The sequence below is a fragment of the Saimiri boliviensis genome, chromosome 1 (genome assembly GCF_048565385.1).
Source record: "Saimiri boliviensis isolate mSaiBol1 chromosome 1, mSaiBol1.pri, whole genome shotgun sequence".
Lineage (NCBI taxonomy): Eukaryota > Metazoa > Chordata > Mammalia > Primates > Cebidae > Saimiri > Saimiri boliviensis.
The window spans coordinates 125,293,148-125,311,548 of NC_133449.1; the positions used below are offsets into that span (position 1 = coordinate 125,293,148).

Genomic DNA, 18,401 nt, shown 5'->3' on the forward strand with positions numbered 1-18,401 from the left:
TACCTTTCTGTCATTGCCTCCTGTTCTACTTACAAGAAGGCTGCTTCTGCCTCAGTGTTTATTCACCTGTTGTTCCTTCTGCTCAGATTGGCATGCTCTTTCCCCAGATATTTGATAGCTCCTTCCTTCACTTTCTCCAGGACTTTACTCAAATGTCACCATATTTAGATATGGTGGTCTCTGGCCACCGTATCTAAAATTTCAGTAGCATGGATGAATTTGTTTATCTCTCCCCCAAAATTTCCTATTCTTTCCTGCCATTTTTCCCCTTAGCATTGATCACTCTCTCACTTATTATATACTTTACTTACTATTTACCAATAAACTCCACGAGGGCAGGGATCAAATATAGATGTCTTTCACTGATGTTTCCCCCAAGTGCCTAAAACTATTTCACTTAATAAATATTTCACTTAATAAATTTCATAGGCTGAGCACATTGGCTTACCCCTATAATCCCAGCACTTTGGGAGACCGAGGCGGGCAGATTGCCTGAGCTCAGGAGTTCAAGACCACCCCACAACAAGGTGAAATCCCATCTCTATTAAAATACAAAACATTTGCCAGGCATGGTGGCATCTGCCTGTCATCCCAGCTACTCAGGAGTCTGAGGCAGGAGAATCATTTGAGCCTGGGAGGCAGAAGTTGCAGTGAGCTGAGATCACGACACTGTACTCCAGCTTGGGCAACAGAATGAGACTCTGTCTCAAAGTAAATAAATAAATAAATTTCATGGAATGAACAAATGGCTGAACACAAAAATACTTCACATAAGGAATTCATTTATTGAATCCACAGATATTTACTGACTGCTTATTATGTACAAAGCACTTTTTAAAAAGGAGAGGAAATAAAACAAGAGAGAAATAGTTTGCACTTCCATGAAACTTACGGAAAGAATGAATCTTTAAACAATTTTCACACTGAGAAAATTTACTACACAATAGGACATAAAAACCTAATTTCTTTAGCCAGGCATGGTGGTACATGCCTGTAGTCCAAGCTACTTGGGAGGCTGAGACAGGAGGATCACTTGAGTCCAGGTGTTTAACGTTGCAGTGAGTTATGATTGTGCCACTGCATGCCAGCCTGGGTGACAGAGCAAGACTGTCTCTTGAAGAAAAAAAAAAAGTAATCTAAATGCTGCACAAATCTATAGATGGCATGTCTTTCTTATTAGTGGTAACCACACTCACTTCTTGATGTTTATCCAAATCTGGAATCCAATTGCTGCAAAACATAGGCAGTGTTGAAAACTGTCTTCACTGTGCCTGGGGCTTGGAGGAAAGAGATCATGCCTATTCTACAGTGCCTGGCAAAGAGGGAATTTATTTATTTATTTATTAATAAAGATCAACAGCCTGAGAGCCTGTGGGGCTTGCAGCTCTCCAGGACTGAAGGCTTTTAGTTTTGTTTTGTTTTGTTTTTGGAAACAGAGTCTCACTCTGTCGCCCAGGCTAGAGTGCAATGGCGCCAACTTGGGTCACTGCAACCTCCGCCTCCTGGGTTCAATCAATTCTCATTCCTCAGCCTCCTGAGTAGCTGGGACGACAGGTGCCCGCCACCATGCCCAGATAATTTTTTGCATTTTTAGTAGAGAAGGTGTTTCACCACATTGGCCCAGCTGATCTTGATTTCCTGACCTCAGGTGATCTGCCCACCTCAGCCTCTCAAAGTGTTGGGATTATAGGCGTGAGCCACCATGCCCGACCTGGGAATTTATTATTGAATAATAAATGTGAGTTGTTGATTCCCTCAGCAAAGGAGAACAGCCACATGTGGCCTTCCTCAGAGTGGCTTTTAGAGTAGTCACAACTGATATTTGGAACTTCATTAGTCCTGCTGAGAAGAGAGACACAAGAACTCATAAGGAATTCTTGCAGAAGTTGAGGCATGCCACTTCACTTAAGACCACCATTAAATGATGGTTTTCTAGATAAGGAGGGCTATTCATTCCTCTTAGTCCACTAACCTGGCAGGAAAAGACTATGTAAATGGCTTAGCTTTAGTTTGCTGAAAGAAAATTTCAGAATTCAATTTTTTTTCCAAGGAGAGACAGACTTTACCATTATTTCACTGTCCTTCATCCCTCATGGAGATTTTTTTTTTTTTTTTTAAGACAGGGGTCAGCCGGGCACAGTGGCTCAAGCCTGTAATCCCAGCACTTTGGGAGGCCGAGGCGGGTGGATCACGAGGTCGAGAGATCGAGACCATCCTGGTCAACCTGGTGAAACCCCGTCTCTACTAAAAATACAAAAAATTAGCTGGGCATGATGACGCGTGCCTGTAATCCCAGCTACTCAGGAGGCTGAGGCAGGAGAATTGACTGAACACAGGAGGCGGAGGTTGCGGTGAGCCGAGATCGCGCCATTGCACTCCAGCCTGGGTCACAAGAGCGAAACTCCGTCTCAAAAAAAAAAAAGACAGGGGTCTTAACTTTGTCACCTAGGCCTGGAGTTCAGTGGCATGATTACATCTCACTGCAGCCTTGACCTCCTGGGCTCCTGTGATCCTCCCACCTCAGCCTCCCAAGTAGCTGAGACTACAGGCATGCGCCATCATGCCTGGCTAATTTTTTGTAGAGATGGGGTTTCACCGTGTTGCCCAGGCTGGTCTTAAACTCCTGGACTCAAGTGATCCACTCGCCGTAGCATACCAAAGTACTGGGATTACAGTTGTGGGTTACCACGCCCAACCGAGATCTGACAATTTTACTGTGCTTTTCAGCAGAAAATAGAGCTTCCATTGCCAAGGCCAACAGTCTGGATTTCTGTGTATTTTTCCATTTGGACCTGAGTAGCTTGTTTCTTTAGTAGAAAAAATCTGCCAGCCAAGTTCACAACCAAACCACAGCTAAAGTAATGTCTCCATTACTTTGACCTAGAAATTGTAATTCAAAGCTACTGTTCTTACGATTTCGAGGTATCTTTCCCTGAATCATAGGGGAAAGCTAATGACTTCAAGCTCAAATAGCAAGTACTGATGCTGAGGGCTGCTGACTTCAGAGAGTCCACTGGGAGCTCTTTAGTTCTACAATAATTTGAAATTAATTCCTTCCATTCTAAAGAAAATTTGAAATTTTCTTTTCACCAAAGCAACTTTCTTTAAAAATTAAATTATTAAAAATAAATTCAGAATTTGATTCAGCTTTGTAGAAGGCCCCAGTGAATTAGATTCTGTTTTCTAAAAGCTGGGAGATAAAGAATAACTTCTAAGGGATTTTCATCTCTGGCACAGATACATATCTTAATTACCAGGTAACAAGCTAAGTGCCTAGTAATAATCAACTGATTAAATAAACCATGGTATATCTTCACAATGTATGTTGCTATTTTTTTTTTAATAAACAACAACAACAACAAAAAGAATGAGGAAAATTTCTATGTACTGATCTGAAAAGATTTTCGAGATTCATTAAGCAAACCAAGCCAGAACAGAACAGTATATATGCTATTTTTGTATTGGGGATAAGAATATAAATGTTAAGGCCAGGCACAGTGGCTCACATTGGTAATCTCAGCACTTTGGGAGGCCGAGGCAGGCGGATCACTTGAGGTCAGGAGTTCCAGACTAACCTGGCAAACATGATGAAACCCCGTCTCTACTAAAAATATAAAAGTTAGCTGGGTTTGCTGGTGGGTGTCTGTAATCCCAGCTACTTAGGAGTCAGAGGCAGGTGAATCACTTGAACTGGGGAGGCAGAGGTTGCAGGGAGCTGAGATCATGCCATTGCACTCCAGCCTGGGCACCAGAGTGCGACTCTGTCCCCCTTCCTGCCCCTGCTAACCAAAAAAAGAAACAATGGAAGGATAAGTAAGAACTATAAAGATTAGGGTGAGGTCAACAGGGGTGGAGAAGACGGGAGGATCAAGATTTCTCCTTATATAATATTTATATAGTTGGCCAGGCGCGGTGGCTCACACCTGTAATCCAAGCACTTTGGAGGTCAAGGCAGGTGGATCACCTGAGGTTGGGAGTTCAAGACCAGCCTGACCAACATGGTGAAACCCCATCTTTAAAAAAATAAAAATAAATTAATTAATTAAATAAATTTTAAAAAAAGAAAAAATATATTTATATAGTTTAGACTTTTGAATCACACACATGTATTAATAAATAATTTTTAAAATCTTAATTTCCTTTGAAAGCAAGATGTCTGAATTCACATGCTCATAGGTCTAGGAAATATTCAAAGTGAGATAAAACTATGAAAAATAAGTTGATCTTGAAAGTCATTTAGTGGCATTTTTCTAATGCAGATTAAATCAAGGTATTTTGTTTGCTTTCCTTTTCCATTTAACTGATAAATCCTGCAGATCCAGAAATTTAGAGAGAAAGCATTGGGACAAGACTAGATTAGAATTGGAAAAATATCTAATATATTTTAATATAATTAAAGTTTTATAATAAATCATCCTTAAGGTCTGTACAGCCAAATCACACTAGATTTGAAACTGTTTCAAAGTCATATTGGCTGGTACTAGCACAAGTTATAGTCCCCATGGAGCAGGTCCAAAAATATCACAAGCCTGAAATTCTTCCTCCACACCCTCTGAAATTCACTGTCCATCAAAATCCTAATAGTCTTAATTCATCCGTTCAAACGGAAACCTTCAGCCTTCTCAAATTGTGACTGCTTTCCCTTCAGAGAATTAGGGTGACTTCAATCAGGCCCCCGGCCTTGAACGCCACCATAGAATAAGTGTTGCAAAACCTGTCTCCCACCCTGACCTCTTCCCTGAGCCCCAAGTGATTAGGTCCAATTCCTTAATGTACACCTCTACTTAGATATCTAAATTTCAAATTTAGCTCTGCCAAAGTATAATTTTTTTTTTGTGAGACAAGTTCTTGCTCTGTTACCCAGGTTGTAATGTGGTGGTGCCATCATGGCTCACTGCAGTCTCAACTTCCTGGGCTCAAGCTATCCTCCCACCTCAGCCTCCCCAGTAGCTGGGACTATAGGCATACCACCACAGCCACTAATTTTTTATTTTTTGTAGAGATGGGGTCTCCCTATGTTGTCCAGACTCCTGGCCTCAAGTGATCCTCCCACCTCAGCCTCCCAAAGTGTTCGTATTACAAGCATCAACCACCCAGCTCCAACGTAGAATTCTTGATTCACACAACCACCAAATCTGCTCCTCCTCCAATCTTTTTCATCTCTCTAAGTTACTGTACCACTGGCTTGGTGCCTCAAGTGAAGAATCTGGAAGTCATCTCGATTTCTCTCTCTTTCCAAAACCCGCATCAAATCAATCAGCAAGTCCTATAGGATCAAGACCCATAATCCATTGATAGTACCACATTCTCACTAAAATCCCACTTTCAAACATTATCATCTCTCCCCTTCACACTCTCAAAAGTAGTTGCCCTCATTCTCACCAATGGCCTCCACTTGCTAAATCCAATCCTGGTATAGTTGAAGGATTGCTGGAGTCAGGGTATCAGAGGGAATGGAAAGATAAGAGGTAGAGGTCAGAGAATGAGAATAAGGAGGGTTTGACAATGACAAAGTTATATGATCATGGAAGTGAATAGCTGAGAAGTGGAGGAGAAGATCAATGGATATGAGTTGAAGAAACAGAGAGGTCAGGGTGTTGGAAAGACCATTTATACATACACTGAAAAAGCCAACAATTTAGACAGGAATGGAATTGGACACTGAGCCAGAAACTAGTATTTTTGAGAAAGCAGGAGTGACTTTGGGGGAGTCGATAAATGGACAGTGCAATAAGGGATAGTAGGTAGTATATTCTGGTGACCTGAGAGTAAAAGCTTTACGTTTTTATGAATGCAAGAAGGTGAAATCTCATCTCCAGGCTTTAATGGACTTTTTTTTTTTTTTTTTTTTTGAGATGGAGTTTTCGCTCTTGTTACCCATGCTGGAGTGCAATGGCACGATCTCGGCTCACCGCAACCTCCACCTCCTGGGTTCAGGCAATTCTCCTGTCTCAGCCTGCTGAGTAGCTGGGATTACAGGCACGTGCCACCATGCCCAGCTAATTTTTTGTATTTTTAGTAGAGACGGGGTTTCACCATGTTGACCAGGATGGTCTCGATCTCTTGACCTCGTGATCCACCCGCCTCGGCCTCCCAAAGTGCTGGGATTACAGGCTTGAGCCACCGCACCCGGCCTTTTTTTTTTTTTTTTTAAATGGACTTCTAAAATATAGTCCAAATCCATCTAATCCTCATTTTCGCGTTTGCTATCCTAGTCTATTTTCATCTGTCTCTCCTGTCTGTCTTCATCTGGAACCCTGCAATTGAGCTTCCTAATTGTTTCCTTGATCATTGATTTATCAACATTTTACTTTGTGTCTCTTTGATACTGTGATTTGTTTTAACTTAATGAAACTCACTAAGGAGAAAGTGCCTGATACAAAAAAACTAAACTCCAGATTGTGACTACCTTCACGACTAATTCAGAACTGAAGGAGCTTTCTGTGTTCATTTTTTTCTCTTTCTTATCTATGATTTCTTTTTTTTCCCCTGATTAAGCGATATTGAGACCTCTTAGTGTTATAGCTAGGAGAAAGATTTGGCACTTAAAATGTCACTGCAGATTTAGATTATTGTTCTAATGCTTAAGGTATGGAATTTTTTTTTTTTTTGAGACGGAGTTTCGCTCATTTACCCAGGCTGGAGTGCAATGGCGCCATCTCGGCTCACCGCAACCTCTGCCTCCTGGGTTCAGGCAATTCTCCTGCCTCAGCCTCCTGAGTGGCTGGGATTACAGGCATGGGCCACCATGCCCAGCTTATTTTTTGTATTTTTAGTAGAGACGGGGTTTCACCATGTTGACCAGGATGGTCTCGATCTCTTGACCTCATGATCCACCCACCACAGCCTCCCAAAGTGCTGGGATTACAGGCGTGAGCCACCGCGCCCAGCCTAAGGTATGGAAATTTTATTAAGAAATTTATTGGGTCTCACTCTGTTGTCCAGGCTGGAGTACAGTGGCACGATCTCAGCTCACTGCAACCTCCACCTCTCAGGTTCAAGCGATTCTCCTGCCTCAGTCTCCTGAGTAGCTGGAATTACTGGTGTGCAACATCATGCCTGGCTAATTTTTGTATTTTTAGTAGAGACGGGGGTTTCACCATGTTGACCACACTGGTCTCGAACTCCTGGCCTCAAGTGATCTGCCTGCCTTGGCCTCCAAAAGTGCTGGGATTACAGGCATGAGCCACCATGCCCAGCCTATTCTGACTTTAAAACACATATTTTAAAGACTGTATGTCAGAAAAAAATCATGTGTTCTTCATGTGCAAATTTTTTTTTTTTTTTTTTTTTTTTTTTTTTTTTTAAGATGGAGGCTCACTCTGTCACCCAGGCTAGAGTGCAGTGGCATGATCTCAGTTTACTGCAACCTCCATCTCCCAGGTTCAAGCAACTCTTGAGCTCAGCCTCCCAGGTAGCTGGGATTACAGGTGCCAGCCACCATGCCTGGTTTATTTTTGTATTTTTAGTAGAGACGGGGTTTCACCATGTTGTTCAGTCTGGTCTTGAACTCCTGCCCTCATGATACGCCCGCTTTGGCCTCCGAAAGTGCTGGGATTACAGGTGTGAGCCACTGGGCCTGGCCTTCATGTGCAAAATTAACAAAAAATACTAGCAATATTCTAGAAGCGTATACTGTAAAAGCAACTAAGATTGTACACAATTAGACTATAAGGCTTTTAATATGAGCATTGTTTACAATGTTAAAAAGTATAAATAAGCTAAATGTACAAATATAGGATAACCTTAGACTGTTTTAAAAAATACAATGCCCTCACCCTACCTTAGATCAATTCAGTTAGGATTTCTGGTAAGAGAGGCCCAAAAAATAGCTTTTTTTTTGAAAATAGGATTTTTAAAAAGGTCTCCTAGGGGTTCTGATGAGCAGTGAGCTGTCCTAGGTCTTACTTCTTTATACACTGGCAATATGTGAGGGGATCCCCAAATTTACATCTCCAGTTTGAAAGCCTGCCCCTTCCAACTCTATTCTTACATACCCAGCTGCTTGGCTGGGTGCACTGGCTGTAATCCCAACACTTTGGGAGGCCAAGGAAGGAGGACTGCTTGAGCCCAGGAGTTTGAGGCTGTGATGAACTATGATTTCACCAATGTACTCTAGCCTGGGCAATAGAGGGAAAAAAAATCCAATTGCTTAATATTTATCCAATAACAAGTGTTGGCAAGGATGTGGACAAAAGCAAACCCTTGCATACTGTTGGTAGGAATGTAAATTAGCACAGCCACTAGGGTGAATGGCATGGATGTTCCTCAAAAAATTAACAACAGAACTACCATATGACCCAGCAATCCCACTTCTGGGTGTATATCCAAAAGAAATGAAATCAGTATGTCAATGAGATGTCTGCACTCCGTTTTGTTTTGTTTTTTTTAAAGATCAGGTTTCACCATATTGGTCAGGCTGTTTTTGAACTCCTGACCTCAGGTGATCCGCCCACCTCAGCCTCCCAAAGTGCTGGGATTACAGGCCTGAGCCACCATGCCTGGCTTGAAATGTCTGCACTCCTATGTTCACTGAAGCATTATTCAGAATGGCCAAGACATGGAACCAACCTGTGTCCATCAAGAGATGAGTGGAAAAGAAAATACGTCTCTCTCTCTCTCTCTATCTATCTCTCTCTCTCTCTCTCTCTCTCTCTCTCACACACACACACACACACACACACACACACACACACACAGAGAGAGAGAGAGAGAGAGAGAGAAATGCTATTCAGTTATTAGTAAGAGGGAAATTCTGTCTTGAGACACAGTCTTGCTCTGCTGCCCACACTGGAGCACAGTGATGAGATCCCAGCTCACTACAACCTCTGCCTCCCAGGTTCAAGTGATTCTCCTGCCTTGGCCTCCTGAGTAGCTGGAATTAAAGACGTGTGCCACCATGCCCAGCTAATTTTTGTATTTTTAGTAGAAACAGAGTTTCACCATGTTGGTCAGGCTGGTCATGAACTCTTGACTTCAGGTGATCCAAGTGTCTTGGCCTCTCAGAGTGCTGGGATTACAGGAGTGAGCCACCATACCCGGCCTAATTTTTGTATTTTAGTATAGATGAGGTTTCACTGTGTTGGCCAGGCTGGTCTTGAATTCCTGACCTCAGATGATCGGCCTGCCTTGGCCTCCCAAAGTGCTAGGATTACAAGTATTAGCTGCTACACCGGGCCAAAAAAGAGGAAAATTCTGTCATTTGTAACAAAAGACTTGAACCTGGAGGACATTATGCTAAGTGAAATAAGCCAGGCACAGAAACACAAATACTACATTATCTTGCTTACATATAAAAAACTTATGGAAGTAGAGTACAGTTGTGATTATCAGAGGCTTGGGGGAGAGGAAGAATGAGAACATATTGTCCAAAGGGTACAGTTTCACTTTGACAGAAAGACATGTTTTAAAATCTGTTGTACAACATGGTAACCATAGTCAAAAATAATGTATTGTATACTCCAAAATTGCTAAAAGAACAGATTTTAAATGTTCTTACTACAAAAAATAAGTATGTAAGGATGGATACATCAGTTTGATATAATCATTCCATAATGTTTCATATACACATATTAAAACACTGGGCCAGACACGGTGGCTCACACCTGTAATCCCAGCACTTTGGGAGGCCAAGGTGGGCAAATCACTTGAGGTAAGAAATTCAAGACCAGCCTAGCCAACATGGTAAAATTCTGTCTCTACTAAAAAATTACAAAAATTAGCGAGGCATGGTGGCAGGCGCCTGTAATCCCTGCTATTTGGGAGGCTAAGGCAAGAGAATCACTTGAGCCTGGGAGGCTGAGGCTGCAATGAGCTGAGACCGTGCCATTGCATTCCAGCCTGGGTGACAAGAACGAAACTCTGTCAAAAACAAACAGACAAATGAAAACATTGTATACCATAAATATATATAATTATGTCAAACAAAATTAAAAATTAAGGCTGGGCCCAGTGGCTCATGCCTATAATCACAGCACTCTGTGAGGCTGAGGTGTATACAATGGAGGATAGTTTGAGTACAGGAGTTTGAGATCAGCCTGGGCTGGTAGCAAGACCCTGTCTCTACAAAAAACAAAAATATTAGCCAAGTGTGCGTTGGCACATGCCTGCAGTCCCAGCTATTCAGGAGGCTGAAGTGAGAGGATTGCTTGAGCTCAGGAGTTTGAGGTTGGAGTGAGCTATGATCTTGTCACTGCACTCCAGCCTGGGTGATACAGTGAGACCTTATCTCAAAAATAAATTTAATTTAGAAAATTTTCTCCTGGCCGGGCGCGGTGGCTCAAGCCTGTAATCCCAGCACTTTGGGAGGCCGAGGTGGGTGGATCACGAGGTCAAGAGATCGAGACCATCCCGGTCACATAGTGAAACCCCGTCTCTACTAAAAATACAAAAAATTAGCTGGGCATGGTGGCGTGTGCCTGTAATCCCAGCTACTCAGGAGGCTGAGGCAGGAGAATTGCCTGAACCCAGGAGGCAGAGGTTGCGGTGAGCCGAGATCGCGCCATTGCACTCCAGCCTGGGTAACAAGAGCGAAACTCCATCTCAAAAAAAAAAAAAAAAATTTCTCCTGAGGCCAGGTGTGGTGGCTCATGCCTGTAATCTCAGCACTTTGGGAAGCCGAGGTAGGTGGATCACCTGAGGTCAGGAGTTCAAGACCAGCCTGGCCAACACAGTGAGACCCCCATCTCTAAAAAATTAAAATAAACAAAATTTCTCCTTGAGGAGGCAGCCATCTTGCTCTTGCCGCGTGCTGGTGTTGGCGGACCCTCCCTGCTTCACATTTACCAACAGCATGAAGCAAGAAAAGTTAGCCAAACTTCAGGCTCAGGTCCGGATAGGGGGCAGAAAGAAGGTGGTGGTACATAGAATAGCTACAACTGAAGACAAAAAGCTTCAGAGTTTGCTAAAAAAAAACTGGCTGTGAATAATATAGCTGGTATTGGAAAGGTGAACATGATTAAAGATGATGGGACAGTTATTCATTTCAACAATCCCAAAGTCCAAGCTTCCCTTTTTGCTAACACCTTTGTTATTACTGGTCATGCAGAAGCCAAACCAACCACAGAAATGCTTCCTGGAATATTAAGTTAGCTTGGTGCTGACAGCTTAACAAGCCTTAGGGAGTTAGCTGAACAGTTCCCATGGCAAGTTTTAGACAGTAAAGCACCAAAACCAGGACATTGATGAGGATGATGATGATGTTCCAGATCTTGTAGAAAATTTTGATGAGGCATCAGAGATGAAGCTAACTAAAATTTTGGTTTTTGGAAGCTGGCATGGACTAGATTTAACAAATCAGCTACGTGCTTCCAAAGTTTTACCGACACGGAGAACATCACCTGTTACTAGTTACTAGTTCAGTAATATAAATATTTTGTATATTAATAATGCTGTGTGTTCAGCATTTTCTTGTCATTTGATTTTGCATTTTGCACTTCCTCCCAGGGTATTTTTTTGCTCAAAATATGAAGTATTTGTGCAGTTTGAGGGTGTTTTGGTTTTTGATTACTGGGGTTTTTTTTTTTTTTGGGGGGTATTTTTGGTGTATGTATGTTTACGCATGTGTGTGGGTATGTTTGTGTACAGTGGAGAGTAAATTGGAAAACAGTTCTTATCCTGCTCCCTCTCAAGCAGAAATTTAAAAAATCTTGACCAAGAAAAAAAAAATTCTCCTTGAATGTTAATAAATTAACATGAACTTTTATTTTCACCCCACCCTCATTTCTGCCCAACATTTAATTCTGTCAGTTCAAAGGTGAAAATATATCCAGAAGCCAACGATTCCTTGCCAACTCAACCTCTTCTATCTTGGCCCAAGTCTCCTCTCACCTAGGTTTTATTATGATAGGTTCTCAACACAGCTAACAAAAATGTCTCTCCTCTAATCAAAATCCTTTAACAGCATAGCCAGGAGCAGTGGCTAACACATGTAATCCCAGCACTTTGGTGGGGCTGAAGCAGGTGGATTGCTTTGAGCTTAGGAGTTTCAAGATCCGCCTGGGCAACATGGCAAAACTATGTCTCTACAAACATTAGCCAGGCATTGGTGGCATATGCCTGTAGTCCCAGCTACTCAGGAGGGTGTGGCTGGAGAATCACTTGAGCCCAGGAAGTGGAGCCTGCAGTGATACTGCCACTGCACTCCAACCTGGGTGACAGAGCAAGACTCTGTCTCAAATAAAAAAAAATAAAAAAATAAAAAAATCTAAATCCTTTAATACCTTCCCAGCTTACTCAGAGTAAACATCAAAGTCTTTATAGATATGGACATGACTGAGTCTCCCACAACCTCTCTGATGTGAGCTCTTTCCAGTATCTCCCTACCTTGCTGCTACCCAGTCATACTGGTTTCCTTCCTCTAACAAACCAGGAATGCTTTGCCTTAGGGCCCTTGCAGATCCAACTGCCTGGGAAATTCTCTTCTCACATATCCTCATGGCCCTGCTTCTTTTTTTTTTTTTTTTTGAGACGGAGTTTCGCTCTTGTTACCCAGGCTGGAGTGCAATGGCGCGATCTCGGCTCACCGCAACCTCTGCCTCCTGGGTTCAGGCAATTCTCCTGCCTCAGCCTCCTGAGTAGCTGGGATTACAGGCATGTGCCACCATGCTCAGCTAATTTTTTGTATTTTTAGTAGAGACGGGGTTTCACCATGTTGACCAGGATGGTCTCGAGCTCTTGACCTCGTGATCCACCCGCCTTGGCCTCCCAAAGTGCTGGGATTACAGGCGTGAGCCACCGCGCCCGGCGGCCCTCCTTCTTTTAGATCACCATTAAAATGTCATCTTCCTCAAACACCCTAAATAAAAATGGTTCCCAATCCCAGTACTTTCTTTTTCTGCAGAGCACACATTACCATCTGATACGCTATGTATATACTTGTTTACTGCCTGCCTTCCCCTCTAGATGTACAGGCTGTAAGGGCAGCGATTTTGTTTCATGGCTGTCCCCTAGCCTACCAAACAGTGCCTGCCACATAGCAGGGTCCACAGCACATTTTTGTTGAATGAATGAATGTATAGATGAGTGGAAAAAACTCAGATTCAAAGTTGTCTCACTCAACAAGTATGTGGGGGTTTTTTCCCCACCAGCAAGCAAGCGATCAATTCTACAATAGATACCAGCTGTGTGACCTCCAACTCAATTCTTACACTATCTACTTGGTAGCATCAGATCCCACAGGTTGAGAGCTCAGTCCCCCGAATTCTGATAGCAATAGCAAGCCCCAGGTGTTTCACCTGTGTCTCTGACCAGCTGGCTAGAAATTAGTGTTCTCATGAACCCTTCCTTGGGTTTAATTTTGCTAGAGTGGCTCACATGACTCTGAGAAACACATTTACTAGTTTATTATAAGGAATGTTACCAGTTTATTATAAGGAATGTTACAAGGGATATAGATGAAGAGATGCACAGAGCAATGTATGAGGGAAGGGGCTTGGAGTTTTTATGTCCAGGTACCCCACCCTCCAGACACCTCCACATGTTCAGCTATCCAGAAACTTCAACTCTGTCTTCTTGGGCCTTTTATGGAGACTTTACTGGACAGGCATGATTGACAACTATGTAAAAATGTGACTGGACAAAAAGGTATGATCTAATATTAACAGACTGAATGGGGAAACCCAGCAAGGGCTGTACACTTAGATTCCTCATGGCCTCTGTGCAGCACTCCCTTCTTGAGGATATAGGGTAAGACACCTTCAGAAATGGGAATCTCATGATCTACAATCAGACAAGCCAGGTCAGAGAATTTCTTCTCTTCTTAATTAAAAATTTTTTTAAAGACAGGGCCTCACTCTGTCATCCAGGATGGAGGGCAGTGGCACAATCATAGCTCACTGTAACTTTGAACTGCTGGGCTCAAGCAATCCTCCAGCCTCAGCCTCTGAAATAGCTAGGATAACAGGTGCACACCACAACACCCAGCTAATTTTTTCCTTCTTCTTTTTTTTAGAGATAAGATCTCAGGCTGGGCAGGTGACTCACCCTTGTAATCCCAGCACTTTGGAGGGGGCAGGCGGGTAGATCACTTGAGGTCAAGAGACCAGCCTGGCCAACATAGTAAAACTCCACCTCTACTAGAAATGCAAAAATTTGCCAAGCATGGTTGTGCACACCTATAGTTTCAACTACTTGGGAGGCTGAGGCAGGAGATTTAACCTGGGAGGCAGAGACTGCTGTGAGCCAAGATCTTGCCACTGCACTCCAGTCTGGGCAACAGAGTGAGACTCTGCCTCAAAACAAAAAAAACAAAAACAAAAACAAGATCTGCAACATAGCTTCAAGTGATCCTCCCAACTTGGCCTCTCGAAATGCTAGGATTACAGGTGTGAGCCACCACTCCCCAGCCCCAGCTAATTCTAAAAAAATTTTGTAGAGATGGGTCTTGCTATGTTGTCCAGGCAAATTGAATTTCTTTATGGCCAGCTCCAAGTCAGAAAGATAATATTAGAGTATATTTTAGTTTCTGTGGCCTGTCTTGGAGAGAAATAACAATGGCTATGGAAGTTATGAACCAGGAACTGTGGGAAAAACATTTATCACTATAAATATATATGTTTATAGTGATGAGATGCATGTGTGTATATATACATATGTATGTGGAGAATATAGTATAATTATATTCATATTACCACAAAGGACATACATTCACCATTTTTCCCCACACTAATTGTTATATGGCTAAATTTGCTGAGTCAATTTCTCTGCTTACTACACCACTGCAATTACATAAGCAAATTGAACTTTTAGAAAATGCTAATTAATAAGGCAGGGTTTCACATGACAGGGTTTGAAAGGACAGCAGTGGGGCTAGAAATACTACATACAGGCCAGGCGCAGTGGCTCATGCCTGTAATCCCAGCACTTTGGGAGGCTGAGGCAGGTGGATCATAAGATCAGGAGTTCAAGACCAGCCTGGCCAACATGGTGAAACCCTGTCTCTACTAAAAACACAAAAAAAAATTAGCCAGGCATGATGGCAGGTGCCTGTAGTCCCAGCTACTCGGGATGCTGAGACAGGAGAACTGCTTGGACCCAGGAGGCAGAGGTTACAGTGAGCTGAGATCGCACCACTGCACTCCAACCTGACCGACAGATTGAGATTCTGTCTCAAACAAACAAAAAAACCCCACATATAACTGTGCTGCCCCATCACTGCATAATCTGCTTTAAGCACTGAAAGAAATTCAGAAATTATTCAGTGATTCAAGGCCCACAATTGTTCCTTCCCAGAGGACCAACAATCATCAAATTATGTGGTCCTGACACCCTCATAACAAGAACCATCAGTCCCTTCTTCTATATCCCCCAAAATATTTTAACCTGCATCACTTACTCTATACATTCAAAACTAGTTAAATACAGAAAGTAAAACTACTTTCTGAACTGCCTGAATGATATATCTGGGGTTGTCTAAGAACTGTGTAATGGATTACACAGTTCTCAATTACTTATGAACAGTATGAATGGCCTTCAAAAATACTACAGTTCCTATACTCCCTCCCTAATCCATATCCATTTCCTGCCCACCCCAACCCCTCACAGTTACACAAGAATACCAAATCAAAGTAAAGGAACTGAACACAGATATAAGCCTGGCAGAAATCTGAAATCACTGCCGCCTCAAACTTTAGATCATTGCAGCAGTCAGGTGCACTGTGACTCAGCATTTTATAGTGACTGAGACATGAAATGAGATAAAGGTCCTTTTCCCTTCTTAGCATTGGCTAAATATAAGCTAAAATAAATACGCTATCTCAAAACACAGTGGCTTAAACACAGTGCTCACACTGACACAGGTTTATCTCAGTCTGTGATTCTTGGGAGAGCCTGTGTCAGTTTAAGCACACAAAGCTGTTCTGAAATAACTCAAGCTACAAAATTAGCAAATAATGCTGACTACACTTAATACTCAGAAATGGAGAAAATATTGCAAATAAATGAAAATAAAATTCAAAACTAGTTACTGTGGTTTCTGATCTAGTCAGGTAAAAAAATGAGAACAAAAGAGGGAATTTACCCAGCTACTCTTTGTTACAGTATCAGAAGCTAAAATGGAATCAAGTGAGAATTTTTCCCCTTGCAAAAAAAAAAACTGAGCAAAACTGAAACAAATAGGAAACTCCAGCTCTTTTAAACTGTTCATGGGCAGAAGGAAAATAAGATTTAAAAATAAATTAATATGAAGGTTGCAATAAAGACAGGTTTTCAGTTCATATTCTCACGTGGAGCAGAAACTAACAGAGAAATGAGATGAGAGAAAATAATAACTGACAAGCAAGATCTGGGAAGATGAGGCCATGAAAAGGGATGGAGGGCATTCCACATAGGTAATGGAGGAAGTCAGGGAATCCCAGTAGAAAAGCCAGAAATTTAAATGAGCAAAGACAATGTAAGCAAATGGGCCAAAAACAATAGTTAATACTTAATTGGTTTTAGCTTCTAAGTAATTTTTAAAATTTTTAATTATTTATTATTATTTTGAGACAGGGCCTCACTCTGTCACCAAAGCTGGAGTGCAGTAGTATGATCTCGGCTCACTGCAACCTCCACCTTCCAGACTCAGGGGATTCATCCACCTCAGCCTCCTGAGTAGCTGAGACTATAGACATGTGCACCATCCCCGACTGATTTTTGTATTTTAGTAGAGATGAGTCTCATCATGTTGGCCAGGCTGGTCTCCAACTCCTCACCTCAAGCGATCCATCTGCCTCAGCCTCCCAAAGTCCTGGGATTACAAGCGTAAGCCACTGCACCCAGCCCTAAGTAATCACCATGTATTAACTCTTTTAAACCAATGATGTAAAAAATAATAAGCCCAATCTTACACCTGAGGAAGCAGCCTCAGAAAAGTTAAGTAACTTGCTGAAGGTCACATTTTTCCTATATGGCGGAGTCAGACTACCGGCCCACACAATCTAACATCGCCATGACTTTACTCCCTCTCTTATGAACATCTCAAAATGCGAAAAGTAGAGAACTGGATTTCACAGCCATGCATAAGAGAAGGATGACATCAGCATTTACACAACACCACCAGCCAAGAGGCGATGGCTTAAGCCTGTAATCCCAGCATTTTGAGAGGCCAAGGTGGATCATTTGAGGTCAGGAGTTGGAGACCAGCCTGGTCAACATGGTGAAAACCTGCCTCTATTAAAAATACAAAAATTAGCTGGGCATGGTGGTGGGTGCCTGTAATCCCAGCTACCGGGGAGGCGGAGGTGGGAGAATCACTTGAACCCAGGAGGTGGAGGTTGCAGTGAGCCGGGATCACGCCACTGCACTCTAGCCTACATGACAGAGCAAGACTCTCTCAAAAAGAAAAAAAAGAGTTCAAGATCCTACCACAATGTTGCACATTTTTTGTACCACAAAAGGTACAAACCAAGGGTGGTGGGAACTCGAATGAGACAGCAGTGTTCACCAGTGTCCAGTCAAGGAAGACTTCACAGAGGGCACAGGATTTCAGATGGGACTTAAGGAAAAGGGTTTAAGGATTATTAATGACTTCTTGCTGACTGCTCCTCAGGGTTTTCAGGCTAAATTTCCAAGTCCTTGGCATGGCATTCAGGCCTTTCACAACTAGGTCAAGGGGAACACCAAGGAAGAAACATTATCCTGAGTGAGACGCTTATGCTGAAGTCTTTGCTATCACTTCAGGTTCCAAGGGATCAGAAAATCTTATTTTTCTGTCTCCATAAGCCGTAAACCGGTTGAAGGCAGGCACTTCTGTAACACTCCTCTCCCCGGACCAGCTCTCTGTACAACATAGCATGTGGTATATGCACAGCATACTTTTTCCCAGCGAAACTAAAGCAAATGTAAATCAAGTCACCTGGTGTCCAGACTTGCCTTACAGGCTTACACCATCTAAACCTCTGGTGTTAATTTTAAAACTATCAAGAGGCTTAAACACATGGTCCAGATGCAACATGTGGACCTTGGTTTGGACCTTGATGCCACAAACCAATTGTAAAAGGACATGAGATCATTAGAAAAATCTAAATATGGACTAGGAATTACAGTAAGGAATTGTCAATTTCATTAGATGAGACGATGTTGTTTTGCCTTTAAAAGTCACCTCTTAGATATTAAATATATACACTTAGGGTATTTATGAATGAAATGGTTTCCCTTAAAACACGAGATGATTTTTTCTGCCTGCTTTATTAAGAAAAAACAATAAAATAAAAAATTAAAAAATTTTAAAAAAAACACTAGAGATGAGATGTATGCGGGGCGAACGAAACAAAATTGGTAAAACGTAGTTAACGGCACTACGGGGCATAATATACTGCTTTTGCTGAATGTTTCAGAATTCCCAGAATATAAAACAAAACATACAAACACACCCACACGACCCCCAGCTTTCTTCATCGTAAGCCCCGAGGGAGCCAGACCCA

At 42.3% G+C, this 18,401-nt stretch overlaps 1 pseudogene; it reads left to right on the forward strand.

Moving 5' to 3' along the window:
- Positions 1 to 10,759: 10,759 nt before the first annotated feature.
- Positions 10,760 to 11,356, forward strand: LOC104652798 (transcription factor BTF3 homolog 4 pseudogene; annotated as a pseudogene).
- The last annotated feature ends 7,045 nt before the right edge of the window (positions 11,357 to 18,401 follow it).